The 23,421-nt window shown below is 43.5% G+C and overlaps 60 non-coding genes across 60 annotated transcripts; 29 read left to right on the top strand and 31 right to left on the bottom strand.

Annotated features, from left to right (window-relative positions):
• Positions 1-331: 331 nt before the first annotated feature.
• On the bottom strand, positions 332-420 carry Trnay-gua (transfer RNA tyrosine (anticodon GUA)). The gene is given in 2 exon segments: positions 332-367; positions 384-420. It is a non-coding gene; the product is annotated as a tRNA-Tyr (tRNA).
• Positions 421-667: 247 nt separating this feature from the next.
• On the top strand, positions 668-739 carry Trnaq-cug (transfer RNA glutamine (anticodon CUG)). Its single transcript has one exon. It is a non-coding gene; the product is annotated as a tRNA-Gln (tRNA).
• A 358-nt stretch (positions 740-1,097) lies between these two features.
• Trnay-gua (transfer RNA tyrosine (anticodon GUA)) lies at positions 1,098-1,186 on the bottom strand. Its single transcript is given in 2 exon segments — positions 1,098-1,133; positions 1,150-1,186. It is a non-coding gene; the product is annotated as a tRNA-Tyr (tRNA).
• Positions 1,187-1,433: 247 nt separating this feature from the next.
• On the top strand, positions 1,434-1,505 carry Trnaq-cug (transfer RNA glutamine (anticodon CUG)). The gene has a single exon. It is a non-coding gene; the product is annotated as a tRNA-Gln (tRNA).
• Positions 1,506-1,863: 358 nt separating this feature from the next.
• On the bottom strand, positions 1,864-1,952 carry Trnay-gua (transfer RNA tyrosine (anticodon GUA)). Its single transcript is given in 2 exon segments — positions 1,864-1,899; positions 1,916-1,952. It is a non-coding gene; the product is annotated as a tRNA-Tyr (tRNA).
• A 247-nt stretch (positions 1,953-2,199) lies between these two features.
• Positions 2,200-2,271, top strand: Trnaq-cug (transfer RNA glutamine (anticodon CUG)). The gene has a single exon. It is a non-coding gene; the product is annotated as a tRNA-Gln (tRNA).
• A 358-nt stretch (positions 2,272-2,629) lies between these two features.
• On the bottom strand, positions 2,630-2,718 carry Trnay-gua (transfer RNA tyrosine (anticodon GUA)). The gene is given in 2 exon segments: positions 2,630-2,665; positions 2,682-2,718. It is a non-coding gene; the product is annotated as a tRNA-Tyr (tRNA).
• A 247-nt stretch (positions 2,719-2,965) lies between these two features.
• Positions 2,966-3,037, top strand: Trnaq-cug (transfer RNA glutamine (anticodon CUG)). The gene has a single exon. It is a non-coding gene; the product is annotated as a tRNA-Gln (tRNA).
• A 358-nt stretch (positions 3,038-3,395) lies between these two features.
• On the bottom strand, positions 3,396-3,484 carry Trnay-gua (transfer RNA tyrosine (anticodon GUA)). The gene is given in 2 exon segments: positions 3,396-3,431; positions 3,448-3,484. It is a non-coding gene; the product is annotated as a tRNA-Tyr (tRNA).
• Positions 3,485-3,731: 247 nt separating this feature from the next.
• Trnaq-cug (transfer RNA glutamine (anticodon CUG)) lies at positions 3,732-3,803 on the top strand. The gene has a single exon. It is a non-coding gene; the product is annotated as a tRNA-Gln (tRNA).
• Positions 3,804-4,161: 358 nt separating this feature from the next.
• On the bottom strand, positions 4,162-4,250 carry Trnay-gua (transfer RNA tyrosine (anticodon GUA)). Its single transcript is given in 2 exon segments — positions 4,162-4,197; positions 4,214-4,250. It is a non-coding gene; the product is annotated as a tRNA-Tyr (tRNA).
• Positions 4,251-4,497: 247 nt separating this feature from the next.
• Positions 4,498-4,569, top strand: Trnaq-cug (transfer RNA glutamine (anticodon CUG)). The gene has a single exon. It is a non-coding gene; the product is annotated as a tRNA-Gln (tRNA).
• A 358-nt stretch (positions 4,570-4,927) lies between these two features.
• Positions 4,928-5,016, bottom strand: Trnay-gua (transfer RNA tyrosine (anticodon GUA)). The gene is given in 2 exon segments: positions 4,928-4,963; positions 4,980-5,016. It is a non-coding gene; the product is annotated as a tRNA-Tyr (tRNA).
• Positions 5,017-5,263: 247 nt separating this feature from the next.
• Trnaq-cug (transfer RNA glutamine (anticodon CUG)) lies at positions 5,264-5,335 on the top strand. Its single transcript has one exon. It is a non-coding gene; the product is annotated as a tRNA-Gln (tRNA).
• Positions 5,336-5,693: 358 nt separating this feature from the next.
• Positions 5,694-5,782, bottom strand: Trnay-gua (transfer RNA tyrosine (anticodon GUA)). The gene is given in 2 exon segments: positions 5,694-5,729; positions 5,746-5,782. It is a non-coding gene; the product is annotated as a tRNA-Tyr (tRNA).
• Positions 5,783-6,029: 247 nt separating this feature from the next.
• On the top strand, positions 6,030-6,101 carry Trnaq-cug (transfer RNA glutamine (anticodon CUG)). Its single transcript has one exon. It is a non-coding gene; the product is annotated as a tRNA-Gln (tRNA).
• A 358-nt stretch (positions 6,102-6,459) lies between these two features.
• On the bottom strand, positions 6,460-6,548 carry Trnay-gua (transfer RNA tyrosine (anticodon GUA)). The gene is given in 2 exon segments: positions 6,460-6,495; positions 6,512-6,548. It is a non-coding gene; the product is annotated as a tRNA-Tyr (tRNA).
• Positions 6,549-6,795: 247 nt separating this feature from the next.
• On the top strand, positions 6,796-6,867 carry Trnaq-cug (transfer RNA glutamine (anticodon CUG)). Its single transcript has one exon. It is a non-coding gene; the product is annotated as a tRNA-Gln (tRNA).
• Positions 6,868-7,214: 347 nt separating this feature from the next.
• Positions 7,215-7,303, bottom strand: Trnay-gua (transfer RNA tyrosine (anticodon GUA)). The gene is given in 2 exon segments: positions 7,215-7,250; positions 7,267-7,303. It is a non-coding gene; the product is annotated as a tRNA-Tyr (tRNA).
• A 247-nt stretch (positions 7,304-7,550) lies between these two features.
• Trnaq-cug (transfer RNA glutamine (anticodon CUG)) lies at positions 7,551-7,622 on the top strand. Its single transcript has one exon. It is a non-coding gene; the product is annotated as a tRNA-Gln (tRNA).
• A 358-nt stretch (positions 7,623-7,980) lies between these two features.
• On the bottom strand, positions 7,981-8,069 carry Trnay-gua (transfer RNA tyrosine (anticodon GUA)). The gene is given in 2 exon segments: positions 7,981-8,016; positions 8,033-8,069. It is a non-coding gene; the product is annotated as a tRNA-Tyr (tRNA).
• A 247-nt stretch (positions 8,070-8,316) lies between these two features.
• Trnaq-cug (transfer RNA glutamine (anticodon CUG)) lies at positions 8,317-8,388 on the top strand. Its single transcript has one exon. It is a non-coding gene; the product is annotated as a tRNA-Gln (tRNA).
• A 358-nt stretch (positions 8,389-8,746) lies between these two features.
• Positions 8,747-8,835, bottom strand: Trnay-gua (transfer RNA tyrosine (anticodon GUA)). The gene is given in 2 exon segments: positions 8,747-8,782; positions 8,799-8,835. It is a non-coding gene; the product is annotated as a tRNA-Tyr (tRNA).
• Positions 8,836-9,082: 247 nt separating this feature from the next.
• Positions 9,083-9,154, top strand: Trnaq-cug (transfer RNA glutamine (anticodon CUG)). Its single transcript has one exon. It is a non-coding gene; the product is annotated as a tRNA-Gln (tRNA).
• Positions 9,155-9,512: 358 nt separating this feature from the next.
• Trnay-gua (transfer RNA tyrosine (anticodon GUA)) lies at positions 9,513-9,601 on the bottom strand. Its single transcript is given in 2 exon segments — positions 9,513-9,548; positions 9,565-9,601. It is a non-coding gene; the product is annotated as a tRNA-Tyr (tRNA).
• A 247-nt stretch (positions 9,602-9,848) lies between these two features.
• On the top strand, positions 9,849-9,920 carry Trnaq-cug (transfer RNA glutamine (anticodon CUG)). Its single transcript has one exon. It is a non-coding gene; the product is annotated as a tRNA-Gln (tRNA).
• A 358-nt stretch (positions 9,921-10,278) lies between these two features.
• Trnay-gua (transfer RNA tyrosine (anticodon GUA)) lies at positions 10,279-10,367 on the bottom strand. The gene is given in 2 exon segments: positions 10,279-10,314; positions 10,331-10,367. It is a non-coding gene; the product is annotated as a tRNA-Tyr (tRNA).
• Positions 10,368-10,614: 247 nt separating this feature from the next.
• On the top strand, positions 10,615-10,689 carry Trnaq-cug (transfer RNA glutamine (anticodon CUG)). Its single transcript has one exon. It is a non-coding gene; the product is annotated as a tRNA-Gln (tRNA).
• Positions 10,690-11,044: 355 nt separating this feature from the next.
• Positions 11,045-11,133, bottom strand: Trnay-gua (transfer RNA tyrosine (anticodon GUA)). Its single transcript is given in 2 exon segments — positions 11,045-11,080; positions 11,097-11,133. It is a non-coding gene; the product is annotated as a tRNA-Tyr (tRNA).
• A 247-nt stretch (positions 11,134-11,380) lies between these two features.
• Trnaq-cug (transfer RNA glutamine (anticodon CUG)) lies at positions 11,381-11,452 on the top strand. Its single transcript has one exon. It is a non-coding gene; the product is annotated as a tRNA-Gln (tRNA).
• A 358-nt stretch (positions 11,453-11,810) lies between these two features.
• On the bottom strand, positions 11,811-11,899 carry Trnay-gua (transfer RNA tyrosine (anticodon GUA)). Its single transcript is given in 2 exon segments — positions 11,811-11,846; positions 11,863-11,899. It is a non-coding gene; the product is annotated as a tRNA-Tyr (tRNA).
• Positions 11,900-12,146: 247 nt separating this feature from the next.
• Trnaq-cug (transfer RNA glutamine (anticodon CUG)) lies at positions 12,147-12,218 on the top strand. The gene has a single exon. It is a non-coding gene; the product is annotated as a tRNA-Gln (tRNA).
• A 358-nt stretch (positions 12,219-12,576) lies between these two features.
• Positions 12,577-12,665, bottom strand: Trnay-gua (transfer RNA tyrosine (anticodon GUA)). The gene is given in 2 exon segments: positions 12,577-12,612; positions 12,629-12,665. It is a non-coding gene; the product is annotated as a tRNA-Tyr (tRNA).
• A 247-nt stretch (positions 12,666-12,912) lies between these two features.
• On the top strand, positions 12,913-12,984 carry Trnaq-cug (transfer RNA glutamine (anticodon CUG)). The gene has a single exon. It is a non-coding gene; the product is annotated as a tRNA-Gln (tRNA).
• A 358-nt stretch (positions 12,985-13,342) lies between these two features.
• On the bottom strand, positions 13,343-13,431 carry Trnay-gua (transfer RNA tyrosine (anticodon GUA)). The gene is given in 2 exon segments: positions 13,343-13,378; positions 13,395-13,431. It is a non-coding gene; the product is annotated as a tRNA-Tyr (tRNA).
• Positions 13,432-13,678: 247 nt separating this feature from the next.
• On the top strand, positions 13,679-13,750 carry Trnaq-cug (transfer RNA glutamine (anticodon CUG)). The gene has a single exon. It is a non-coding gene; the product is annotated as a tRNA-Gln (tRNA).
• Positions 13,751-14,108: 358 nt separating this feature from the next.
• Positions 14,109-14,197, bottom strand: Trnay-gua (transfer RNA tyrosine (anticodon GUA)). Its single transcript is given in 2 exon segments — positions 14,109-14,144; positions 14,161-14,197. It is a non-coding gene; the product is annotated as a tRNA-Tyr (tRNA).
• A 247-nt stretch (positions 14,198-14,444) lies between these two features.
• On the top strand, positions 14,445-14,516 carry Trnaq-cug (transfer RNA glutamine (anticodon CUG)). The gene has a single exon. It is a non-coding gene; the product is annotated as a tRNA-Gln (tRNA).
• A 363-nt stretch (positions 14,517-14,879) lies between these two features.
• Positions 14,880-14,968, bottom strand: Trnay-gua (transfer RNA tyrosine (anticodon GUA)). The gene is given in 2 exon segments: positions 14,880-14,915; positions 14,932-14,968. It is a non-coding gene; the product is annotated as a tRNA-Tyr (tRNA).
• A 247-nt stretch (positions 14,969-15,215) lies between these two features.
• Positions 15,216-15,287, top strand: Trnaq-cug (transfer RNA glutamine (anticodon CUG)). Its single transcript has one exon. It is a non-coding gene; the product is annotated as a tRNA-Gln (tRNA).
• A 358-nt stretch (positions 15,288-15,645) lies between these two features.
• On the bottom strand, positions 15,646-15,734 carry Trnay-gua (transfer RNA tyrosine (anticodon GUA)). Its single transcript is given in 2 exon segments — positions 15,646-15,681; positions 15,698-15,734. It is a non-coding gene; the product is annotated as a tRNA-Tyr (tRNA).
• Positions 15,735-15,981: 247 nt separating this feature from the next.
• On the top strand, positions 15,982-16,053 carry Trnaq-cug (transfer RNA glutamine (anticodon CUG)). The gene has a single exon. It is a non-coding gene; the product is annotated as a tRNA-Gln (tRNA).
• Positions 16,054-16,411: 358 nt separating this feature from the next.
• Trnay-gua (transfer RNA tyrosine (anticodon GUA)) lies at positions 16,412-16,500 on the bottom strand. The gene is given in 2 exon segments: positions 16,412-16,447; positions 16,464-16,500. It is a non-coding gene; the product is annotated as a tRNA-Tyr (tRNA).
• A 247-nt stretch (positions 16,501-16,747) lies between these two features.
• On the top strand, positions 16,748-16,819 carry Trnaq-cug (transfer RNA glutamine (anticodon CUG)). Its single transcript has one exon. It is a non-coding gene; the product is annotated as a tRNA-Gln (tRNA).
• A 358-nt stretch (positions 16,820-17,177) lies between these two features.
• Positions 17,178-17,266, bottom strand: Trnay-gua (transfer RNA tyrosine (anticodon GUA)). The gene is given in 2 exon segments: positions 17,178-17,213; positions 17,230-17,266. It is a non-coding gene; the product is annotated as a tRNA-Tyr (tRNA).
• Positions 17,267-17,513: 247 nt separating this feature from the next.
• Trnaq-cug (transfer RNA glutamine (anticodon CUG)) lies at positions 17,514-17,585 on the top strand. The gene has a single exon. It is a non-coding gene; the product is annotated as a tRNA-Gln (tRNA).
• Positions 17,586-17,943: 358 nt separating this feature from the next.
• On the bottom strand, positions 17,944-18,032 carry Trnay-gua (transfer RNA tyrosine (anticodon GUA)). Its single transcript is given in 2 exon segments — positions 17,944-17,979; positions 17,996-18,032. It is a non-coding gene; the product is annotated as a tRNA-Tyr (tRNA).
• A 247-nt stretch (positions 18,033-18,279) lies between these two features.
• Trnaq-cug (transfer RNA glutamine (anticodon CUG)) lies at positions 18,280-18,351 on the top strand. The gene has a single exon. It is a non-coding gene; the product is annotated as a tRNA-Gln (tRNA).
• A 363-nt stretch (positions 18,352-18,714) lies between these two features.
• Trnay-gua (transfer RNA tyrosine (anticodon GUA)) lies at positions 18,715-18,803 on the bottom strand. Its single transcript is given in 2 exon segments — positions 18,715-18,750; positions 18,767-18,803. It is a non-coding gene; the product is annotated as a tRNA-Tyr (tRNA).
• A 247-nt stretch (positions 18,804-19,050) lies between these two features.
• Positions 19,051-19,122, top strand: Trnaq-cug (transfer RNA glutamine (anticodon CUG)). The gene has a single exon. It is a non-coding gene; the product is annotated as a tRNA-Gln (tRNA).
• Positions 19,123-19,480: 358 nt separating this feature from the next.
• On the bottom strand, positions 19,481-19,569 carry Trnay-gua (transfer RNA tyrosine (anticodon GUA)). Its single transcript is given in 2 exon segments — positions 19,481-19,516; positions 19,533-19,569. It is a non-coding gene; the product is annotated as a tRNA-Tyr (tRNA).
• A 677-nt stretch (positions 19,570-20,246) lies between these two features.
• Positions 20,247-20,335, bottom strand: Trnay-gua (transfer RNA tyrosine (anticodon GUA)). The gene is given in 2 exon segments: positions 20,247-20,282; positions 20,299-20,335. It is a non-coding gene; the product is annotated as a tRNA-Tyr (tRNA).
• Positions 20,336-20,582: 247 nt separating this feature from the next.
• Positions 20,583-20,654, top strand: Trnaq-cug (transfer RNA glutamine (anticodon CUG)). The gene has a single exon. It is a non-coding gene; the product is annotated as a tRNA-Gln (tRNA).
• Positions 20,655-21,012: 358 nt separating this feature from the next.
• Trnay-gua (transfer RNA tyrosine (anticodon GUA)) lies at positions 21,013-21,101 on the bottom strand. The gene is given in 2 exon segments: positions 21,013-21,048; positions 21,065-21,101. It is a non-coding gene; the product is annotated as a tRNA-Tyr (tRNA).
• Positions 21,102-21,348: 247 nt separating this feature from the next.
• Positions 21,349-21,420, top strand: Trnaq-cug (transfer RNA glutamine (anticodon CUG)). Its single transcript has one exon. It is a non-coding gene; the product is annotated as a tRNA-Gln (tRNA).
• A 358-nt stretch (positions 21,421-21,778) lies between these two features.
• Trnay-gua (transfer RNA tyrosine (anticodon GUA)) lies at positions 21,779-21,867 on the bottom strand. The gene is given in 2 exon segments: positions 21,779-21,814; positions 21,831-21,867. It is a non-coding gene; the product is annotated as a tRNA-Tyr (tRNA).
• Positions 21,868-22,114: 247 nt separating this feature from the next.
• Positions 22,115-22,186, top strand: Trnaq-cug (transfer RNA glutamine (anticodon CUG)). Its single transcript has one exon. It is a non-coding gene; the product is annotated as a tRNA-Gln (tRNA).
• A 358-nt stretch (positions 22,187-22,544) lies between these two features.
• On the bottom strand, positions 22,545-22,633 carry Trnay-gua (transfer RNA tyrosine (anticodon GUA)). Its single transcript is given in 2 exon segments — positions 22,545-22,580; positions 22,597-22,633. It is a non-coding gene; the product is annotated as a tRNA-Tyr (tRNA).
• A 247-nt stretch (positions 22,634-22,880) lies between these two features.
• Positions 22,881-22,952, top strand: Trnaq-cug (transfer RNA glutamine (anticodon CUG)). Its single transcript has one exon. It is a non-coding gene; the product is annotated as a tRNA-Gln (tRNA).
• A 358-nt stretch (positions 22,953-23,310) lies between these two features.
• Trnay-gua (transfer RNA tyrosine (anticodon GUA)) lies at positions 23,311-23,399 on the bottom strand. Its single transcript is given in 2 exon segments — positions 23,311-23,346; positions 23,363-23,399. It is a non-coding gene; the product is annotated as a tRNA-Tyr (tRNA).
• Positions 23,400-23,421: the final 22 nt, after the last annotated feature.

The raw sequence follows: 23,421 nt of genomic DNA, 5'->3' as shown, positions 1-23,421 counted from the left end.
GCGTTTCTCGCCGAGGAAGTAGCAGTGATAGGCTCAGGGATTTAGTTCCTACGTTTGTGTAAATAACGAGACGTCTATGAAACGGCTGAATATTGGTGCGACTATGTGACCTATATAGCACATTAAACGAGTAATGCCTGTAAGAGCAAGCAATTTTAAGATAATTCGAAGAATTATCATTATCCTACGGAGGCTAAGAATCCCATGATTATCAACTAGCTATTACAAGCTGAGCAAATGAATTTCCTTTAAAATAGGTTTAAAACATAGGGAGGTTCTGACCGAGTGGGCATGCTCTGGAGCCTCTTTGCTCGTGAGATTAGAAAAACAGTCCTCTGGGCCGGATTTGAACCAGCGACCTATGGATAACTGTGAATCCTCCACTACAGTCCACCGCTCTACCAACTGAGCTACCAGAGGCTCTGCTTACTTTGTTATTCGTACTGATTGCTTTAGCTCCGTCCCTGTCTTTCGTTTCCACACACAGCTACTCAGCGCGGCCATATAGACGCACAGAAATGCAGCCATCGGCTGCAACTGCAAACATTGCCCAGATTAAGTTTTATAATGCTCGATCGTATCAATTAGGTTAAAAAATGCAAGTAGGAAGTGTCTGAATTATGTCAGAGTACTGCTAAGTGTATTTACGAGTCCCATGCTCCTGTCTGGTTCCATGGTGTAACGGTTAGCACTCTGGACTCTGAATCCAGCGATCCGAGTTCGAATCTCGGTGGAACCTTCGTTTAGTCTAAATTTTCTGTAATAAGCGTTTCTCGCCGAGGAAGTAGCAGTGATAGGCTCAGGGATTTAGTTCCTACGTTTGTGTAAATAACGAGACGTCTATGAAACGGCTGAATATTGGTGCGACTATGTGACCTATATAGCACATTAAACGAGTAATGCCTGTAAGAGCAAGCAATTTTAAGATAATTCGAAGAATTATCATTATCCTACGGAGGCTAAGAATCCCATGATTATCAACTAGCTATTACAAGCTGAGCAAATGAATTTCCTTTAAAATAGGTTTAAAACATAGGGAGGTTCTGACCGAGTGGGCATGCTCTGGAGCCTCTTTGCTCGTGAGATTAGAAAAACAGTCCTCTGGGCCGGATTTGAACCAGCGACCTATGGATAACTGTGAATCCTCCACTACAGTCCACCGCTCTACCAACTGAGCTACCAGAGGCTCTGTTTACTTTGTTATTCGTACTGATTGCTTTAGCTCCGTCCCTGTCTTTCGTTTCCACACACAGCTACTCAGCGCGGCCATATAGACGCACAGAAATGCAGCCATCGGCTGCAACTGCAAACATTGCCCAGATTAAGTTTTATAATGCTCGATCGTATCAATTAGGTTAAAAAATGCAAGTAGGAAGTGTCTGAATTATGTCAGAGTACTGCTAAGTGTATTTACGAGTCCCATGCTCCTGTCTGGTTCCATGGTGTAACGGTTAGCACTCTGGACTCTGAATCCAGCGATCCGAGTTCGAATCTCGGTGGAACCTTCGTTTAGTCTAAATTTTCTGTAATAAGCGTTTCTCGCCGAGGAAGTAGCAGTGATAGGCTCAGGGATTTAGTTCCTACGTTTGTGTAAATAACGAGACGTCTATGAAACGGCTGAATATTGGTGCGACTATGTGACCTATATAGCACATTAAACGAGTAATGCCTGTAAGAGCAAGCAATTTTAAGATAATTCGAAGAATTATCATTATCCTACGGAGGCTAAGAATCCCATGATTATCAACTAGCTATTACAAGCTGAGCAAATGAATTTCCTTTAAAATAGGTTTAAAACATAGGGAGGTTCTGACCGAGTGGGCATGCTCTGGAGCCTCTTTGCTCGTGAGATTAGAAAAACAGTCCTCTGGGCCGGATTTGAACCAGCGACCTATGGATAACTGTGAATCCTCCACTACAGTCCACCGCTCTACCAACTGAGCTACCAGAGGCTCTGCTTACTTTGTTATTCGTACTGATTGCTTTAGCTCCGTCCCTGTCTTTCGTTTCCACACACAGCTACTCAGCGCGGCCATATAGACGCACAGAAATGCAGCCATCGGCTGCAACTGCAAACATTGCCCAGATTAAGTTTTATAATGCTCGATCGTATCAATTAGGTTAAAAAATGCAAGTAGGAAGTGTCTGAATTATGTCAGAGTACTGCTAAGTGTATTTACGAGTCCCATGCTCCTGTCTGGTTCCATGGTGTAACGGTTAGCACTCTGGACTCTGAATCCAGCGATCCGAGTTCGAATCTCGGTGGAACCTTCGTTTAGTCTAAATTTTCTGTAATAAGCGTTTCTCGCCGAGGAAGTAGCAGTGATAGGCTCAGGGATTTAGTTCCTACGTTTGTGTAAATAACGAGACGTCTATGAAACGGCTGAATATTGGTGCGACTATGTGACCTATATAGCACATTAAACGAGTAATGCCTGTAAGAGCAAGCAATTTTAAGATAATTCGAAGATTTATCATTATCCTACGGAGGCTAAGAATCCCATGATTATCAACTAGCTATTACAAGCTGAGCAAATGAATTTCCTTTAAAATAGGTTTAAAACATAGGGAGGTTCTGACCGAGTGGGCATGCTCTGGAGCCTCTTTGCTCGTGAGATTAGAAAAACAGTCCTCTGGGCCGGATTTGAACCAGCGACCTATGGATAACCGTGAATCCTCCACTACAGTCCACCGCTCTACCAACTGAGCTACCAGAGGCTCTGCTTACTTTGTTATTCGTACTGATTGCTTTAGCTCCGTCCCTGTCTTTCGTTTCCACACACAGCTACTCAGCGCGGCCATATAGACGCACAGAAATGCAGCCATCGGCTGCAACTGCAAACATTGCCCAGATTAAGTTTTATAATGCTCGATCGTATCAATTAGGTTAAAAAATGCAAGTAGGAAGTGTCTGAATTATGTCAGAGTACTGCTAAGTGTATTTACGAGTCCCATGCTCCTGTCTGGTTCCATGGTGTAACGGTTAGCACTCTGGACTCTGAATCCAGCGATCCGAGTTCGAATCTCGGTGGAACCTTCGTTTAGTCTAAATTTTCTGTAATAAGCGTTTCTCGCCGAGGAAGTAGCAGTGATAGGCTCAGGGATTTAGTTCCTACGTTTGTGTAAATAACGAGACGTCTATGAAACGGCTGAATATTGGTGCGACTATGTGACCTATATAGCACATTAAACGAGTAATGCCTGTAAGAGCAAGCAATTTTAAGATAATTCGAAGAATTATCATTATCCTACGGAGGCTAAGAATCCCATGATTATCAACTAGCTATTACAAGCTGAGCAAATGAATTTCCTTTAAAATAGGTTTAAAACATAGGGAGGTTCTGACCGAGTGGGCATGCTCTGGAGCCTCTTTGCTCGTGAGATTAGAAAAACAGTCCTCTGGGCCGGATTTGAACCAGCGACCTATGGATAACTGTGAATCCTCCACTACAGTCCACCGCTCTACCAACTGAGCTACCAGAGGCTCTGTTTACTTTGTTATTCGTACTGATTGCTTTAGCTCCGTCCCTGTCTTTCGTTTCCACACACAGCTACTCAGCGCGGCCATATAGACGCACAGAAATGCAGCCATCGGCTGCAACTGCAAACATTGCCCAGATTAAGTTTTATAATGCTCGATCGTATCAATTAGGTTAAAAAATGCAAGTAGGAAGTGTCTGAATTATGTCAGAGTACTGCTAAGTGTATTTACGAGTCCCATGCTCCTGTCTGGTTCCATGGTGTAACGGTTAGCACTCTGGACTCTGAATCCAGCGATCCGAGTTCGAATCTCGGTGGAACCTTCGTTTAGTCTAAATTTTCTGTAATAAGCGTTTCTCGCCGAGGAAGTAGCAGTGATAGGCTCAGGGATTTAGTTCCTACGTTTGTGTAAATAACGAGACGTCTATGAAACGGCTGAATATTGGTGCGACTATGTGACCTATATAGCACATTAAACGAGTAATGCCTGTAAGAGCAAGCAATTTTAAGATAATTCGAAGAATTATCATTATCCTACGGAGGCTAAGAATCCCATGATTATCAACTAGCTATTACAAGCTGAGCAAATGAATTTCCTTTAAAATAGGTTTAAAACATAGGGAGGTTCTGACCGAGTGGGCATGCTCTGGAGCCTCTTTGCTCGTGAGATTAGAAAAACAGTCCTCTGGGCCGGATTTGAACCAGCGACCTATGGATAACTGTGAATCCTCCACTACAGTCCACCGCTCTACCAACTGAGCTACCAGAGGCTCTGCTTACTTTGTTATTCGTACTGATTGCTTTAGCTCCGTCCCTGTCTTTCGTTTCCACACACAGCTACTCAGCGCGGCCATATAGACGCACAGAAATGCAGCCATCGGCTGCAACTGCAAACATTGCCCAGATTAAGTTTTATAATGCTCGATCGTATCAATTAGGTTAAAAAATGCAAGTAGGAAGTGTCTGAATTATGTCAGAGTACTGCTAAGTGTATTTACGAGTCCCATGCTCCTGTCTGGTTCCATGGTGTAACGGTTAGCACTCTGGACTCTGAATCCAGCGATCCGAGTTCGAATCTCGGTGGAACCTTCGTTTAGTCTAAATTTTCTGTAATAAGCGTTTCTCGCCGAGGAAGTAGCAGTGATAGGCTCAGGGATTTAGTTCCTACGTTTGTGTAAATAACGAGACGTCTATGAAACGGCTGAATATTGGTGCGACTATGTGACCTATATAGCACATTAAACGAGTAATGCCTGTAAGAGCAAGCAATTTTAAGATAATTCGAAGAATTATCATTATCCTACGGAGGCTAAGAATCCCATGATTATCAACTAGCTATTACAAGCTGAGCAAATGAATTTCCTTTAAAATAGGTTTAAAACATAGGGAGGTTCTGACCGAGTGGGCATGCTCTGGAGCCTCTTTGCTCGTGAGATTAGAAAAACAGTCCTCTGGGCCGGATTTGAACCAGCGACCTATGGATAACTGTGAATCCTCCACTACAGTCCACCGCTCTACCAACTGAGCTACCAGAGGCTCTGTTTACTTTGTTATTCGTACTGATTGCTTTAGCTCCGTCCCTGTCTTTCGTTTCCACACACAGCTACTCAGCGCGGCCATATAGACGCACAGAAATGCAGCCATCGGCTGCAACTGCAAACATTGCCCAGATTAAGTTTTATAATGCTCGATAGTATCAATTAGGTTAAAAAATGCAAGTAGGAAGTGTCTGAATTATGTCAGAGTACTGCTAAGTGTATTTACGAGTCCCCTGCTCCTGTCTGGTTCCATGGTGTAACGGTTAGCACTCTGGACTCTGAATCCAGCGATCCGAGTTCGAATCTCGGTGGAACCTTCGTTTAGTCTAAATTTTCTGTAATAAGCGTTTCTCGCCGAGGAAGTAGCAGTGATAGGCTCAGGGATTTAGTTCCTACGTTTGTGTAAATAACGAGACGTCTATGAAACGGCTGAATATTGGTGCGACTATGTGACCTATATAGCACATTAAACGAGTAATGCCTGTAAGAGCAAGCAATTTTGAGATAATTCGAAGAATTATCATTATCCTACGGAGGCTAAGAATCCCATGATTATCAACTAGCTATTACAAGCTGAGCAAATGAATTTCCTTTAAAATAGGTTTAAAACATAGGGAGGTTCTGACCGAGTGGGCATGCTCTGGAGCCTCTTTGCTCGTGAGATTAGAAAAACAGTCCTCTGGGCCGGATTTGAACCAGCGACCTATGGATAACTGTGAATCCTCCACTACAGTCCACCGCTCTACCAACTGAGCTACCAGAGGCTCTGCTTACTTTGTTATTCGTACTGATTGCTTTAGCTCCGTCCCTGTCTTTCGTTTCCACACACAGCTACTCAGCGCGGCCATATAGACGCACAGAAATGCAGCCATCGGCTGCAACTGCAAACATTGCCCAGATTAAGTTTTATAATGCTCGATCGTATCAATTAGGTTAAAAAATGCAAGTAGGAAGTGTCTGAATTATGTCAGAGTACTGCTAAGTGTATTTACGAGTCCCATGCTCCTGTCTGGTTCCATGGTGTAACGGTTAGCACTCTGGACTCTGAATCCAGCGATCCGAGTTCGAATCTCGGTGGAACCTTCGTTTAGTCTAAATTTTCTGTAATAAGCGTTTCTCGCCGAGGAAGTAGCAGTGATAGGCTCAGGGATTTAGTTCCTACGTTTGTGTAAATAACGAGACGTCTATGAAACGGCTGAATATTGGTGCGACTATGTGACCTATATAGCACATTAAACGAGTAATGCCTGTAAGAGCAAGCAATTTTAAGATAATTCGAAGAATTATCATTATCCTACGGAGGCTAAGAATCCCATGATTATCAACTAGCTATTACAAGCTGAGCAAATGAATTTCCTTTAAAATAGGTTTAAAACATAGGGAGGTTCTGACCGAGTGGGCATGCTCTGGAGCCTCTTTGCTCGTGAGATTAGAAAAACAGTCCTCTGGGCCGGATTTGAACCAGCGACCTATGGATAACTGTGAATCCTCCACTACAGTCCACCGCTCTACCAACTGAGCTACCAGAGGCTCTGCTTACTTTGTTATTCGTACTGATTGCTTTATCTCCGTCCCTGTCTTTCGTTTCCACACACAGCTACTCAGCGCGGCCATATAGACGCACAGAAATGCAGCCATCGGCTGCAACTGCAAACATTGCCCAGATTAAGTTTTATAATGCTCGATCGTATCAATTAGGTTAAAAAATGCAAGTAGGAAGTGTCTGAATTATGTCAGAGTACTGCTAAGTGTATTTACGAGTCCCATGCTCCTGTCTGGTTCCATGGTGTAACGGTTAGCACTCTGGACTCTGAATCCAGCGATCCGAGTTCGAATCTCGGTGGAACCTTCGTTTAGTCTAAATTTTCTGTAATAAGCGTTTCTCGCCGAGGAAGTAGCAGTGATAGGCTCAGGGATTTAGTTCCTACGTTTGTGTAAATAACGAGACGTCTATGAAACGGCTGAATATTGGTGCGACTATGTGACCTATATAGCACATTAAACGAGTAATGCCTGTAAGAGCAAGCAATTCTTCGAATTATCATTATCCTACGGAGGCTAAGAATCCCATGATTATCAACTAGCTATTACAAGCTGAGCAAATGAATTTCCTTTAAAATAGGTTTAAAACATAGGGAGGTTCTGACCGAGTGGGCATGCTCTGGAGCCTCTTTGCTCGTGAGATTAGAAAAACAGTCCTCTGGGCCGGATTTGAACCAGCGACCTATGGATAACCGTGAATCCTCCACTACAGTCCACCGCTCTACCAACTGAGCTACCAGAGGCTCTGCTTACTTTGTTATTCGTACTGATTGCTTTAGGTCCGTCCCTGTCTTTCGTTTCCACACACAGCTACTCAGCGCAGCCATATAGACGCACAGAAATGCAGCCATCGGCTGCAACTGCAAACATTGCCCAGATTAAGTTTTATAATGCTCGATCGTATCAATTAGGTTAAAAAATGCAAGTAGGAAGTGTCTGAATTATGTCAGAGTACTGCTAAGTGTATTTACGAGTCCCATGCTCCTGTCTGGTTCCATGGTGTAACGGTTAGCACTCTGGACTCTGAATCCAGCGATCCGAGTTCGAATCTCGGTGGAACCTTCGTTTAGTCTAAATTTTCTGTAATAAGCGTTTCTCGCCGAGGAAGTAGCAGTGATAGGCTCACGGATTTAGTTCCTACGTTTGTGTAAATAACGAGACGTCTATGAAACGGCTGAATATTGGTGCGACTATGTGACCTATATAGCACATTAAACGAGTAATGCCTGTAAGAGCAAGCAATTTTAAGATAATTCGAAGAATTATCATTATCCTACGGAGGCTAAGAATCCCATGATTATCAACTAGCTATTACAAGCTGAGCAAATGAATTTCCTTTAAAATAGGTTTAAAACATAGGGAGGTTCTGACCGAGTGGGCATGCTCTGGAGCCTCTTTGCTCGTGAGATTAGAAAAACAGTCCTCTGGGCCGGATTTGAACCAGCGACCTATGGATAACTGTGAATCCTCCACTACAGTCCACCGCTCTACCAACTGAGCTACCAGAGGCTCTGCTTACTTTGTTATTCGTACTGATTGCTTTAGCTCCGTCCCTGTCTTTCGTTTCCACACACAGCTACTCAGCGCGGCCATATAGACGCACAGAAATGCAGCCATCGGCTGCAACTGCAAACATTGCCCAGATTAAGTTTTATAATGCTCGATCGTATCAATTAGGTTAAAAAATGCAAGTAGGAAGTGTCTGAATTATGTCAGAGTACTGCTAAGTGTATTTACGAGTCCCATGCTCCTGTCTGGTTCCATGGTGTAACGGTTAGCACTCTGGACTCTGAATCCAGCGATCCGAGTTCGAATCTCGGTGGAACCTTCGTTTAGTCTAAATTTTCTGTAATAAGCGTTTCTCGCCGAGGAAGTAGCAGTGATAGGCTCAGGGATTTAGTTCCTACGTTTGTGTAAATAACGAGACGTCTATGAAACGGCTGAATATTGGTGCGACTATGTGACCTATATAGCACATTAAACGAGTAATGCCTGTAAGAGCAAGCAATTTTAAGATAATTCGAAGAATTATCATTATCCTACGGAGGCTAAGAATCCCATGATTATCAACTAGCTATTACAAGCTGAGCAAATGAATTTCCTTTAAAATAGGTTTAAAACATAGGGAGGTTCTGACCGAGTGGGCATGCTCTGGAGCCTCTTTGCTCGTGAGATTAGAAAAACAGTCCTCTGGGCCGGATTTGAACCAGCGACCTATGGATAACTGTGAATCCTCCACTACAGTCCACCGCTCTACCAACTGAGCTACCAGAGGCTCTGCTTACTTTGGTATTCGTACTGATTGCTTTAGCTCCGTCCCTGTCTTTCGTTTCCACACACAGCTACTCAGCGCGGCCATATAGACGCACAGAAATGCAGCCATCGGCTGCAACTGCAAACATTGCCCAGATTAAGTTTTATAATGCTCGATCGTATCAATTAGGTTAAAAAATGCAAGTAGGAAGTGTCTGAATTATGTCAGAGTACTGCTAAGTGTATTTACGAGTCCCATGCTCCTGTCTGGTTCCATGGTGTAACGGTTAGCACTCTGGACTCTGAATCCAGCGATCCGAGTTCGAATCTCGGTGGAACCTTCGTTTAGTCTAAATTTTCTGTAATAAGCGTTTCTCGCCGAGGAAGTAGCAGTGATAGGCTCAGGGATTTAGTTCCTACGTTTGTGTAAATAACGAGACGTCTATGAAACGGCTGAATATTGGTGCGACTATGTGACCTATATAGCACATTAAACGAGTAATGCCTGTAAGAGCAAGCAATTTTAAGATAATTCGAAGAATTATCATTATCCTACGGAGGCTAAGAATCCCATGATTATCAACTAGCTATTACAAGCTGAGCAAATGAATTTCCTTTAAAATAGGTTTAAAACATAGGGAGGTTCTGACCGAATGGGCATGCTCTGGAGCCTCTTTGCTCGTGAGATTAGAAAAACAGTCCTCTGGGCCGGATTTGAACCAGCGACCTATGGATAACTGTGAATCCTCCACTACAGTCCACCGCTCTACCAACTGAGCTACCAGAGGCTCTGCTTACTTTGTTATTCGTACTGATTGCTTTAGCTCCGTCCCTGTCTTTCGTTTCCACACACAGCTACTCAGCGCGGCCATATAGACGCACAGAAATGCAGCCATCGGCTGCAACTGCAAACATTGCCCAGATTAAGTTTTATAATGCTCGATCGTATCAATTAGGTTAAAAAATGCAAGTAGGAAGTGTCTGAATTATGTCAGAGTACTGCTAAGTGTATTTACGAGTCCCATGCTCCTGTCTGGTTCCATGGTGTAACGGTTAGCACTCTGGACTCTGAATCCAGCGATCCGAGTTCGAATCTCGGTGGAACCTTCAATTAGTCTAAATTTTCTGTAATAAGCGTTTCTCGCCGAGGAAGTAGCAGTGATAGGCTCAGGGATTTAGTTCCTACGTTTGTGTAAATAACGAGACGTCTATGAAACGGCTGAATATTGGTGCGACTATGTGACCTATATAGCACATTAAACGAGTAATGCCTGTAAGAGCAAGCAATTTTAAGATAATTCGAAGAATTATCATTATCCTACGGAGGCTAAGAATCCCATGATTATCAACTTGCTATTACAAGCTGAGCAAATGAATTTCCTTTAAAATAGGTTTAAAACATAGGGAGGTTCTGACCGAGTGGGCATGCTCTGGAGCCTCTTTGCTCGTGAGATTAGAAAAACAGTCCTCTGGGCCGGATTTGAACCAGCGACCTATGGATAACTGTGAATCCTCCACTACAGTCCACCGCTCTACCAACTGAGCTACCAGAGGCTCTGCTTACTTTGTTATTCGTACTGATTGCTTTAGCTCCGTCCCTGTCTTTCGTTTCCACACACAGCTACTCAGCGCGGCCATATAGACGCACAGAAATGCAGCCATCGGCTGCAACTGCAAACATTGCCCAGATTAAGTTTTATAATGCTCGATCGTATCAATTAGGTTAAAAAATGCAAGTAGGAAGTGTCTGAATTATGTCAGAGTACTGCTAAGTGTATTTACGAGTCCCATGCTCCTGTCTGGTTCCATGGTGTAACGGTTAGCACTCTGGACTCTGAATCCAGCGATCCGAGTTCGAATCTCGGTGGAACATTCGTTTAGTCTAAATTTTCTGTAATAAGCGTTTCTCGCCGAGGAAGTAGCAGTGATAGGCTCAGGGATTTAGTTCCTACGTTTGTGTAAATAACGAGACGTCTATGAAACGGCTGAATATTGGTGCGACTATGTGACCTATATAGCACATTAAACGAGTAATGCCTGTAAGAGCAAGCAATTTTAAGATAATTCGAAGAATTATCATTATCCTACGGAGGCTAAGAATCCCATGATTATCAACTAGCTATTACAAGCTGAGCAAATGAATTTCCTTTAAAATAGGTTTAAAACATAGGGAGGTTCTGACCGAGTGGGCATGCTCTGGAGCCTCTTTGCTCGTGAGATTAGAAAAACAGTCCTCTGGGCCGGATTTGAACCAGCGACCTATGGATAACTGTGAATCCTCCACTACAGTCCACCGCTCTACCAACAGAGCTACCAGAGGCTCTGCTTACTTTGTTATTCGTACTGATTGCTTTAGCTCCGTCCCTGTCTTTCGTTTCCACACACAGCTACTCAGCGCGGCCATATAGACGCACAGAAATACAGCCATCGGCTGCTACTGCAAACATTGCCCAGATTAAGTTTTATAATGCTCGATCGTATCAATTAGGTTAAAAAATGCAAGTAGGAAGTGTCTGAATTATGTCAGAGTACTGCTAAGTGTATTTACGAGTACCATGCTCCTGTCTGGTTCCATGGTGTAACGGTTAGCACTCTGGACTCTGAATCCAGAGATCCGTGTTCGAATCTCGGTGGAACCTTCGTTTAGTCTAAATTTTCTGTAATAAGCGTTTCTCGCCGAGGAAGTAGCAGTGATAGGCTCAGGGATTTAGTTCCTACGTTTGTGTAAATAACGAGACGTCTATGAAACGGCTGAATATTGGTGCGACTATGTGACCTATATAGCACATTAAACGAGTAATGCCTGTAAGAGCAAGCAATTTTAAGATAATTCGAAGAATTATCATTATCCTACGGAGGCTAAGAATCCCATGATTATCAACTAGCTATTACAAGCTGAGCAAATGAATTTCCTTTAAAATAGGTTTAAAACATAGGGAGGTTCTGACCGAGTGGGCATGCTCTGGAGCCTCTTTGCTCGTGAGATTAGAAAAACAGTCCTCTGGGCCGGATTTGAACCAGCGACCTATGGATAACTGTGAATCCTCCACTACAGTCCACCGCTCTACCAACTGAGCTACCAGAGGCTCTGCTTACTTTGTTATTCGTACTGATTGCTTTAGCTCCGTCCCTGTCTTTCGTTTCCACACACAGCTACTCAGCGCGGCCATATAGACGCACAGAAATGCAGCCATCGGCTGCAACTGCAAACATTGCCCAGATTAAGTTTTATAATGCTCGATCGTATCAATTAGGTTAAAAAATGCAAGTAGGAAGTGTCTGAATTATGTCAGAGTACTGCTAAGTGTATTTACGAGTCCCATGCTCCTGTCTGGTTCCATGGTGTAACGGTTAGCACTCTGGACTCTGAATCCAGCGATCCGAGTTCGAATCTCGGTGGAACCTTCGTTTAGTCTAAATTTTCTGTAATAAGCGTTTCTCGCCGAGGAAGTAGCAGTGATAGGCTCAGGGATTTAGTTCCTACGTTTGTGTAAATAACGAGACGTCTATGAAACGGCTGAATATTGGTGCGACTATGTGACCTATATAGCACATTAAACGAGTAATGCCTGTAAGAGCAAGCAATTTTAAGATAATTCGAAGAATTATCATTATCCTACGGAGGCTAAGAATCCCATGATTATCAACTAGCTATTACAAGCTGAGCAAATGAATTTCCTTTAAAATAGGTTTAAAACATAGGGAGGTTCTGACCGAGTGGGCATGCTCTGGAGCCTCTTTGCTCGTGAGATTAGAAAAACAGTCCTCTGGGCCGGATTTGAACCAGCGACCTATGGATAACTGTGAATCCTCCACTACAGTCCACCGCTCTACCAACTGAGCTACCAGAGGCTCTGCTTACTTTGTTATTCGTACTGATTGCTTTAGCTCCGTCCCTGTCTTTCGTTTCCACACACAGCTACTCAGCGCGGCCATATAGACGCACAGAAATGCAGCCATCGGCTGCAACTGCAAACATTGCCCAGATTAAGTTTTATAATGCTCGATCGTATCAATTAGGTTAAAAAATGCAAGTAGGAAGTGTCTGAATTATGTCAGAGTACTGCTAAGTGTATTTACGAGTCCCATGCTCCTGTCTGGTTCCATGGTGTAACGGTTAGCACTCTGGACTCTGAATCCAGCGATCCGAGTTCGAATCTCGGTGGAACCTTCGTTTAGTCTAAATTTTCTGTAATAAGCGTTTCTCGCCGAGGAAGTAGCAGTGATAGGCTCAGGGATTTAGTTCCTACGTTTGTGTAAATAACGAGACGTCTATGAAACGGCTGAATATTGGTGCGACTATGTGACCTATATAGCACATTAAACGAGTAATGCCTGTAAGAGCAAGCAATTTTAAGATAATTCGAAGAATTATCATTATCCTACGGAGGCTAAGAATCCCATGATTATCAACTAGCTATTACAAGCTGAGCAAATGAATTTCCTTTAAAATAGGTTTAAAACATAGGGAGGTTCTGACCGAGTGGGCATGCTCTGGAGCCTCTTTGCTCGTGAGATTAGAAAAACAGTCCTCTGGGCCGGATTTGAACCAGCGACCTATGGATAACTGTGAATCCTCCACTACAGTCCACCGCTCTACCAACTGAGCTACCAGAGGCTCCGCTTACTTTGTTATTCGTACTGATTGCTTTAGCTCCGTCCCTGTCTTTCGTTTCCACACACAGCTACTCAGCGCGGCCATATAGACGCACAGAAATGCAGCCATCGGCTGCAACTGCAAACATTGCCCAGATTAAGTTTTATAATGCTCGATCGTATCAATTAGGTTAAAAAATGCAAGTAGGAAGTGTCTGAATTATGTCAGAGTACTGCTAAGTGTATTTACGAGTCCCATGCTCCTGTCTGGTTCCATGGTGTAACGGTTAGCACTCTGGACTCTGAATCCAGCGATCCGAGTTCGAATCTCGGTGGAACCTTCGTTTAGTCTAAATTTTCTGTAATAAGCGTTTCTCGCCGAGGAAGTAGCAGTGATAGGCTCAGGGATTTAGTTCCTACGTTTGTGTAAATAACGAGACGTCTATGAAACGGCTGAATATTGGTGCGACTATGTGACCTATATAGCACATTAAACGAGTAATGCCTGTAAGAGCAAGCAATTTTAAGATAATTCGAAGAATTATCATTATCCTACGGAGGCTAAGAATCCCATGATTATCAACTAGCTATTACAAGCTGAGCAAATGAATTTCCTTTAAAACAGGTTTAAAACATAGGGAGGTTCTGACCGAGTGGGCATGCTCTGGAGCCTCTTTGCTCGTGAGATTAGAAAAACAGTCCTCTGGGCCGGATTTGAACCAGCGACCTATGGATAACTGTGAATCCTCCACTACAGTCCACCGCTCTACCAACTGAGCTACCAGAGGCTCTGCTTACTTTGTTATTCGTACTGATTGCTTTAGCTCCGTCCCTGTCTTTCGTTTCCACACACAGCTACTCAGCGCGGCCATATAGACGCACAGAAATGCAGCCATCGGCTGCAACTGCAAACATTGCCCAGATTAAGTTTTATAATGCTCGATCGTATCAATTAGGTTAAAAAATGCAAGTAGGAAGTGTCTGAATTATGTCAGAGTACTGCTAAGTGTATTTACGAGTCCCATGCTCCTGTCTGGTTCCATGGTGTAACGGTTAGCACTCTGGACTCTGAATCCAGCGATCCGAGTTCGAATCTCGGTGGAACCTTCGTTTAGTCTAAATTTTCTGTAATAAGCGTTTCTCGCCGAGGAAGTAGCAGTGATAGGCTCAGGGATTTAGTTCCTACGTTTGTGTAAATAACGAGACGTCTATGAAATGGCTGAATATTGGTTATGTGCGACTATGTGACCTATATAGCACATTAAACGAGTAATGCCTGTAAGAGCAAGCAATTTTAAGATAATTCGAAGAATTATCATTATCCTACGGAGGCTAAGAATCCCATGATTATCAACTAGCTATTACAAGCTGAGCAAATGAATTTCCTTTAAAATAGGTTTAAAACATAGGGAGGTTCTGACCGAGTGGGCATGCTCTGGAGCCTCTTTGCTCGTGAGATTAGAAAAACAGTCCTCTGGGCCGGATTTGAACCAGCGACCTATGGATAACTGTGAATCCTCCACTACAGTCCACCGCTCTACCAACTGAGCTACCAGAGGCTCTGCTTACTTTGTTATTGGTACTGATTGCTTTAGCTCCGTCCCTGTCTTTCGTTTCCACACACAGCTACTCAGCGCGGCCATATAGACGCACAGAAATGCAGCCATCGGCTGCAACTGCAAACATTGCCCAGATTAAGTTTTATAATGCTCGATCGTATCAATTAGGTTAAAAAATGCAAGTAGGAAGTGTCTGAATTATGTCAGAGTACTGCTAAGTGTATTTACGAGTCCCATGCTCCTGTCTGGTTCCATGGTGTAACGGTTAGCACTCTGGACTCTGAATCCAGCGATCCGAGTTCGAATCTCGGTGGAACCTTCGTTTAGTCTAAATTTTCTGTAATAAGCGTTTCTCGCCGAGGAAGTAGCAGTGATAGGCTCAGGGATTTAGTTCCTACGTTTGTGTAAATAACGAGACGTCTATGAAACGGCTGAATATTGGTGCGACTATGTGACCTATATAGCACATTAAACCAGTAATGCCTGTAAGAGCAAGCAATTTTAAGATAATTCGAAGAATTATCATTAACCTACGGAGGCTAAGAATCCCATGATTATCAACTAGCTATTACAAGCTGAGCAAATGAATTTCCTTTAAAATAGGTTTAAAACATAGGGAGGTTCTGACCGAGTGGGCATGCTCTGGAGCCTCTTTGCTCGTGAGATTAGAAAAACAGTCCTCTGGGCCGGATTTGAACCAGCGACCTATGGATAACTGTGAATCCTCCACTACAGTCCACCGCTCTACCAACTGAGCTACCAGAGGCTCTGCTTACTTTGTTATTCGTACTGATTGCTTTAGCTCCGTCCCTGTCTTTCGTTTCCACACACAGCTACTCAGCGCGGCCATATAGACGCACAGAAATGCAGCCATCGGCTGCAACTGCAAACATTGCCCAGATTAAGTTTTATAATGCTCGATCGTATCAATTAGGTTAAAAAATGCAAGTAGGAAGTGTCTGAATTATGTCAGAGTACTGCTAAGTGTATTTACGAGTCCCATGCTCCTGTCTGGTTCCAGGGTGTAACGGTTAGCACTCTGGACTCTGAATCCAGCGATCCGAGTTCGAATCTCGGTGGAACCTTCGTTTAGTCTGAATTTTCTGTAATAAGCGTTTCTCGCCGAGGAAGTAGCAGTGATAGGCTCAGGGATTTAGTTCCTACGTTTGTGTAAATAACGAGACGTCTATGAAACGGCTGAATATTGGTGCGACTATGTGACCTATATAGCACATTAAACGAGTAATGCCTGTAAGAGCAAGCAATTTTAAGATAATTCGAAGAATTATCATTAACCTACGGAGGCTAAGAATCCCATGATTATCAACTAGCTATTACAAGCTGAGCAAATGAATTTCCTTTAAAATAGGTTTAAAACATAGGGAGGTTCTGACCGAGTGGGCATGCTCTGGAGCCTCTTTGCTCGTGAGATTAGAAAAACAGTCCTCTGGGCCGGATTTGAACCAGCGACCTATGGATAACTGTGAATCCTCCACTACAGTCCACCGCTCTACCAACTGAGCTACCAGAGGCTCTGCTTACTTTGTTATTCGTACTGATTGCTTTAGCTCCGTCCCTGTCTTTCGTTTCCACACACAGCTACTCAGCGCGGCCATATAGACGCACAGAAATGCAGCCATCGGCTGCAACTGCAAACATTGCCCAGATTAAGTTTTATAATGCTCGATCGTATCAATTAGGTTAAAAAATGCAAGTAGGAAGTGTCTGAATTATGTCAGAGTACTGCTAAGTGTATTTACGAGTCCCATGCTCCTGTCTGGTTCCATGGTGTAACGGTTAGCACTCTGGACTCTGAATCCAGCGATCCGAGTTCGAATCTCGGTGGAACCTTCGTTTAGTCTAAATTTTCTGTAATAAGCGTTTCTCGCCGAGGAAGTAGCAGTGATAGGCTCAGGGATTTAGTTCCTACGTTTGTGTAAATAACGAGACGTCTATGAAACGGCTGAATATTGGTGCGACTATGTGACCTATATAGCACATTAAACGAGTAATGCCTGTAAGAGCAAGCAATTTTAAGATAATTCGAAGAATTATCATTATCCTACGGAGGCTAAGAATCCCATGATTATCAACTAGCTATTACAAGCTGAGCAAATGAATTTCCTTTAAAATAGGTTTAAAACATAGGGAGGTTCTGACCGAGTGGGCATGCTCTGGAGCCTCTTTGCTCGTGAGATTAGAAAAACAGTCCTCTGGGCCGGATTTGAACCAGCGACCTATGGATAACTGTGAATCCTCCACTACAGTCCACCGCTCTACCAACTGAGCTACCAGAGGCTCCGCTTACTTTGTTATTCGTACTGATTGCTTTAGCTCCGTCCCTGTCTTTCGTTTCCACACACAGCTACTCAGCGCGGCCATATAGACGCACAGAAATGCAGCCATCGGCTGCAACTGCAAACATTGCCCAGATTAAGTTTTATAATGCTCGATCGTATCAATTAGGTTAAAAAATGCAAGTAGGAAGTGTCTGAATTATGTCAGAGTACTGCTAAGTGTATTTACGAGTCCCATGCTCCTGTCTGGTTCCATGGTGTAACGGTTAGCACTCTGGACTCTGAATCCAGCGATCCGAGTTCGAATCTCGGTGGAACCTTCGTTTAGTCTAAATTTTCTGTAATAAGCGTTTCTCGCCGAGGAAGTAGCAGTGATAGGCTCAGGGATTTAGTTCCTACGTTTGTGTAAATAACGAGACGTCTATGAAACGGCTGAATATTGGTGCGACTATGTGACCTATATAGCACATTAAACGAGTAATGCCTGTAAGAGCAAGCAATTTTAAGATAATTCGAAGAATTATCATTATCCTACGGAGGCTAAGAATCCCATGATTATCAACTAGCTATTACAAGCTGAGCAAATGAATTTCCTTTAAAATAGGTTTAAAACATAGGGAGGTTCTGACCGAGTGGGCATGCTCTGGAGCCTCTTTGCTCGTGAGATTAGAAAAACAGTCCTCTGGGCCGGATTTGAACCAGCGACCTATGGATAACTGTGAATCCTCCACTACAGTCCACCGCTCTACCAACTGAGCTACCAGAGGCTCTGCTTACTTTGTTATTCGTACTGATTGCTTTAGCTCCGTCCCTGTCTTTCGTTTCCACACACAGCTACTCAGCGCGGCCATATAGACGCACAGAAATGCAGCCATCGGCTGCAACTGCAAACATTGCCCAGATTAAGTTTTATAATGCTCGATCGTATCAATTAGGTTAAAAAATGCAAGTAGGAAGTGTCTGAATTATGTCAGAGTACTGCTAAGTGTATTTACGAGTCCCATGCTCCTGTCTGGTTCCATGGTGTAACGGTTAGCACTCTGGACTCTGAATCCAGCGATCCGAGTTCGAATCTCGGTGGAACCTTCGTTTAGTCTAAATTTTCTGTAATAAGCGTTTCTCGCCGAGGAAGTAGCAGTGATAGGCTCAGGGATTTAGTTCCTACGTTTGTGTAAATAACGAGACGTCTATGAAATGGCTGAATATTGGTTATGTGCGACTATGTGACCTATATAGCACATTAAACGAGTAATGCCTGTAAGAGCAAGCAATTTTAAGATAATTCGAAGAATTATCATTATCCTACGGAGGCTAAGAATCCCATGATTATCAACTAGCTATTACAAGCTGAGCAAATGAATTTCCTTTAAAATAGGTTTAAAACATAGGGAGGTTCTGACCGAGTGGGCATGCTCTGGAGCCTCTTTGCTCGTGAGATTAGAAAAACAGTCCTCTGGGCCGGATTTGAACCAGCGACCTATGGATAACTGTGAATCCTCCACTACAGTCCACCGCTCTACCAACTGAGCTACCAGAGGCTCTGCTTACTTTGTTATTCGTACTGATTGCTTTAGCTCCGTCCCTGTCTTTCGTTTCCACACACAGCTACTCAGCGCGGCCATATAGACGCACAGAAATGCAGCCATCGGCTGCAACTGCAAACATTGCCCAGATTAAGTTTTATAATGCTCGATCGTATCAATTAGGTTAAAAAATGCAAGTAGGAAGTGTCTGAATTATGTCAGAGTACTGCTAAGTGTATTTACGAGTCCCATGCTCCTGTCTGGTTCCATGGTGTAACGGTTAGCACTCTGGACTCTGAATCCAGCGATCCGAGTTCGAATCTCGGTGGAACCTTCGTTTAGTCTAAATTTTCTGTAATAAGCGTTTCTCGCCGAGGAAGTAGCAGTGATAGGCTCAGGGATTTAGTTCCTACGTTTGTGTAAATAACGAGACGTCTATGAAACGGCTGAATATTGGTGCGACTATGTGACCTATATAGCACATTAAACCAGTAATGCCTGTAAGAGCAAGCAATTTTAAGATAATTCGAAGAATTATCATTAACCTACGGAGGCTAAGAATCCCATGATTATCAACTAGCTATTACAAGCTGAGCAAATGAATTTCCTTTAAAATAGGTTTAAAACATAGGGAGGTTCTGACCGAGTGGGCATGCTCTGGAGCCTCTTTGCTCGTGAGATTAGAAAAACAGTCCTCTGGGCCGGATTTGAACCAGCGACCTATGGATAACTGTGAATCCTCCACTACAGTCCACCGCTCTACCAACTGAGCTACCAGAGGCTCTGCTTACTTTGTTATTCGTACTGATTGCTTTAGCTCCGTCCCTGTCTTTCGTTTCCACACACAGCTACTCAGCGCGGCCATATAGACGCACAGAAATGCAGCCATCGGCTGCAACTGCAAACATTGCCCAGATTAAGTTTTATAATGCTCGATCGTATCAATTAGGTTAAAAAATGCAAGTAGGAAGTGTCTGAATTATGTCAGAGTACTGCTAAGTGTATTTACGAGTCCCATGCTCCTGTCTGGTTCCAGGGTGTAACGGTTAGCACTCTGGACTCTGAATCCAGCGATCCGAGTTCGAATCTTGGTGGAACCTTCGTTTAGTCTGAATTTTCTGTAATAAGCGTTTCTCGCCGAGGAAGTAGCAGTGATAGGCTCAGGGATTTAGTTCCTACGTTTGTGTAAATAACGAGACGTCTATGAAACGGCTGAATATTGGTGCGACTATGTGACCTATATAGCACATTAAACGAGTAATGCCTGTAAGAGCAAGCAATTTTAAGATAATTCGAAGAATTATCATTAACCTACGGAGGCTAAGAATCCCATGATTATCAACTAGCTATTACAAGCTGAGCAAATGAATTTCCTTTAAAATAGGTTTAAAACATAGGGAGGTTCTGACCGAGTGGGCATGCTCTGGAGCCTCTTTGCTCGTGAGATTAGAAAAACAGTCCTCTGGGCCGGATTTGAACCAGCGACCTATGGATAACTGTGAATCCTCCACTACAGTCCACCGCTCTACCAACTGAGCTACCAGAGGCTCTGCTTACTTTGTTATTCGTACTGATTGCTTTAGCTCCGTCCCTGTCTTTCGTTTCCACACACAGCTACTCAGCGCGGCCATATAGACGCACAGAAATGCAGCCATCGGCTGCAACTGCAAACATTGCCCAGATTAAGTTTTATAATGCTCGATCGTATCAATTAGGTTAAAAAATGCAAGTAGGAAGTGTCTGAATTATGTCAGAGTACTGCTAAGTGTATTTACGAGTCCCATGCTCCTGTCTGGTTCCATGGTGTAACGGTTAGCACTCTGGACTCTGAATCCAGCGATCCGAGTTCGAATCTCGGTGGAACCTTCGTTTAGTCTAAATTTTCTGTAATAAGCGTTTCTCGCCGAGGAAGTAGCAGTGATAGGCTCAGGGATTTAGTTCCTACGTTTGTGTAAATAACGAGACGTCTATGAAACGGCTGAATATTGGTGCGACTATGTGACCTATATAGCACATTAAACGAGTAATGCCTGTAAGAGCAAGCAATTTTAAGATAATTCGAAGAATTATCATTAACCTACGGAGGCTAAGAATCCCATGATTATCAACTAGCTATTACAAGCTGAGCAAATGAATTTCCTTTAAAATAGGTTTAAAACATAGGGAGGTTCTGACCGAGTGGGTATGCTCTGGAGCCTCTTTGCTCGTGAGATTAGAAAAACAGTCCTCTGGGCCGGATTTGAACCAGCGACCTATGGATAACTGTGAATCCTCCACTACAGTCCACCGCTCTACCAACTGAGCTACCAGAGGCTCTGCTTACTTTGTTATTCGTACTGATTGCTTTAGCTCCGTCCCTGTCTTTCGTTTCCACACACAGCTACTCAGCGCGGCCATATAGACGCACAGAAATGCAGCCATCGGCTGCAACTGCAAACATTGCCCAGATTAAGTTTTATAATGCTCGATCGTATCAATTAGGTTAAAAAATGCAAGTAGGAAGTGTCTGAATTATGTCAGAGTACTGCTAAGTGTATTTACGAGTCCCATGCTCCTGTCTGGTTCCATGGTGTAACGGTTAGCACTCTGGACTCTGAATCCAGCGATCCGAGTTCGAATCTCGGTGGAACCTTCGTTTAGTCTAAATTTTCTGTAATAAGCGTTTCTCGCCGAGGAAGTAGCAGTGATAGGCTCAGGGATTTAGTTCCTACGTTTGTGTAAATAACGAGACGTCTATGAAACGGCTGAATATTGGTGCGACTATGTGACCTATATAGCACATTAAACGAGTAATGCCTGTAAGAGCAAGCAATTTTAAGATAATTCGAAGAATTATCATTAACCTACGGAGGCTAAGAATCCCATGATTATCAACTAGCTATTACAAGCTGAGCAAATGAATTTCCTTTAAAATAGGTTTAAATCATAGGGAGGTTCTGACCGAGTGGGCATGCTCTGGAGCCTCTTTGCTCGTGAGATTAGAAAAACAGTCCTCTGGGCCGGATTTGAACCAGCGACCTATGGATAACTGTGAATCCTCCACTACAGTCCACCGCTCTACCAACTGAGCTACCAGAGGCTCTGCTTACTTTGTTATTCGTACTGATTGCTTTAGCTCCGTCCCTGTCTTTCGTTTCCACACACAGCTACTCAGCGCGGCCATATAGACGCACAGAAATGCAGCCATCGGCTGCAACTGCAAACATTGCCCAGATTAAGTTTTATAATGCTCGATCGTATCAATTAGGTTAAAAAATGCAAGTAGGAAGTGTCTGAATTATGTCAGAGTACTGCTAAGTGTATTTACGAGTCCCATGCTCCTGTCTGGTTCCATGGTGTAACGGTTAGCACTCTGGACTCTGAATCCAGCGATCCGAGTTAGAATCTCGGTGGAACCTTCGTTTAGTCTAAATTTTCTGTAATAAGCGTTTCTCGCCGAGGAAGTAGCAGTGATAGGCTCAGGGATTTAGTTCCTACGTTTGTGTAAATAACGAGACGTCTATGAAACGGCTGAATATTGGTGCGACTATGTGACCTATATAGCACATTAAACGAGTAATGCCTGTAAGAGCAAGCAATTTTAAGATAATTCGAAGAATTATCATTAACCTACGGAGGCTAAGAATCCCATGATTATAAACTAGCTATTACAAGCTGAGCAAATGAATTTCCTTTAAAATAGGTTTAAAACATAGGGAGGTTCTGACCGAGTGGGCATGCTCTGGAGCCTCTTTGCTCGTGAGATTAGAAAAACAGTCCTCTGGGCCGGATTTGAACCAGCGACCTATGGATAACTGTGAATCCTCCACTACAGTCCACCGCTCTACCAACTGAGCTACCAGAGGCTCTGCTTACTTTGTTATTCGTACTGATTGCTTTAGCTCCGTCCCTGTCTTTCGTTTCCACACACAGCTACTCAGCGCGGCCATATAGACGCACAGAAATGCAGCCATCGGCTGCAACTGCAAACATTGCCCAGATTAAGTTTTATAATGCTCGATCGTATCAATTAGGTTAAAAAATGCAAGTAGGAAGTGTCTGAATTATGTCAGAGTACTGCTAAGTGTATTTACGAGTCCCATGCTCCTGCCTGGTTCCATGGTGTAACGGTTAGCACTCTGGACTCTGAATCCAGCGATCCGAGTTCGAATCTCGGTGGAACCTTCGTTTAGTCTAAATTTTCTGTAATAAGCGTTTCTCGCCGAGGAAGTAGCAGTGATAGGCTCAGGGATTTAGTTCCTACGTTTGTGTAAATAACGAGACGTCTATGAAACGGCTGAATATTGGTGCGACTATGTGACCTATATAGCACATTAAACGAGTACTGCCTGTAAGAGCAAGCAATTTTAAGATAATTCGAAGAATTATCATTAACCTACGGAGGCTAAGAATCCCATGATTATCAACTAGCTATTACAAGCTGAGCAAATGAATTTCCTTTAAAATAGGTTTAAAACATAGGGAGGTTCTGACCGAGTGGGCATGCTCTGGAGCCTCTTTGCTCGTGAGATTAGAAAAACAGTCCTCTGGGCCGGATTTGAACCAGCGACCTATGGATAACTGTGAATCCTCCACTACAGTCCACCGCTCTACCAACTGAGCTACCAGAGGCTCTGCTTACTTTGTTATTCGT

This window comes from Schistocerca cancellata, chromosome 2 (genome assembly GCF_023864275.1).
Source record: "Schistocerca cancellata isolate TAMUIC-IGC-003103 chromosome 2, iqSchCanc2.1, whole genome shotgun sequence".
In the NCBI taxonomy this organism is placed as follows: domain Eukaryota; kingdom Metazoa; phylum Arthropoda; class Insecta; order Orthoptera; family Acrididae; genus Schistocerca; species Schistocerca cancellata.
This window is presented reverse-complemented; position numbering and strand designations above follow the sequence as displayed.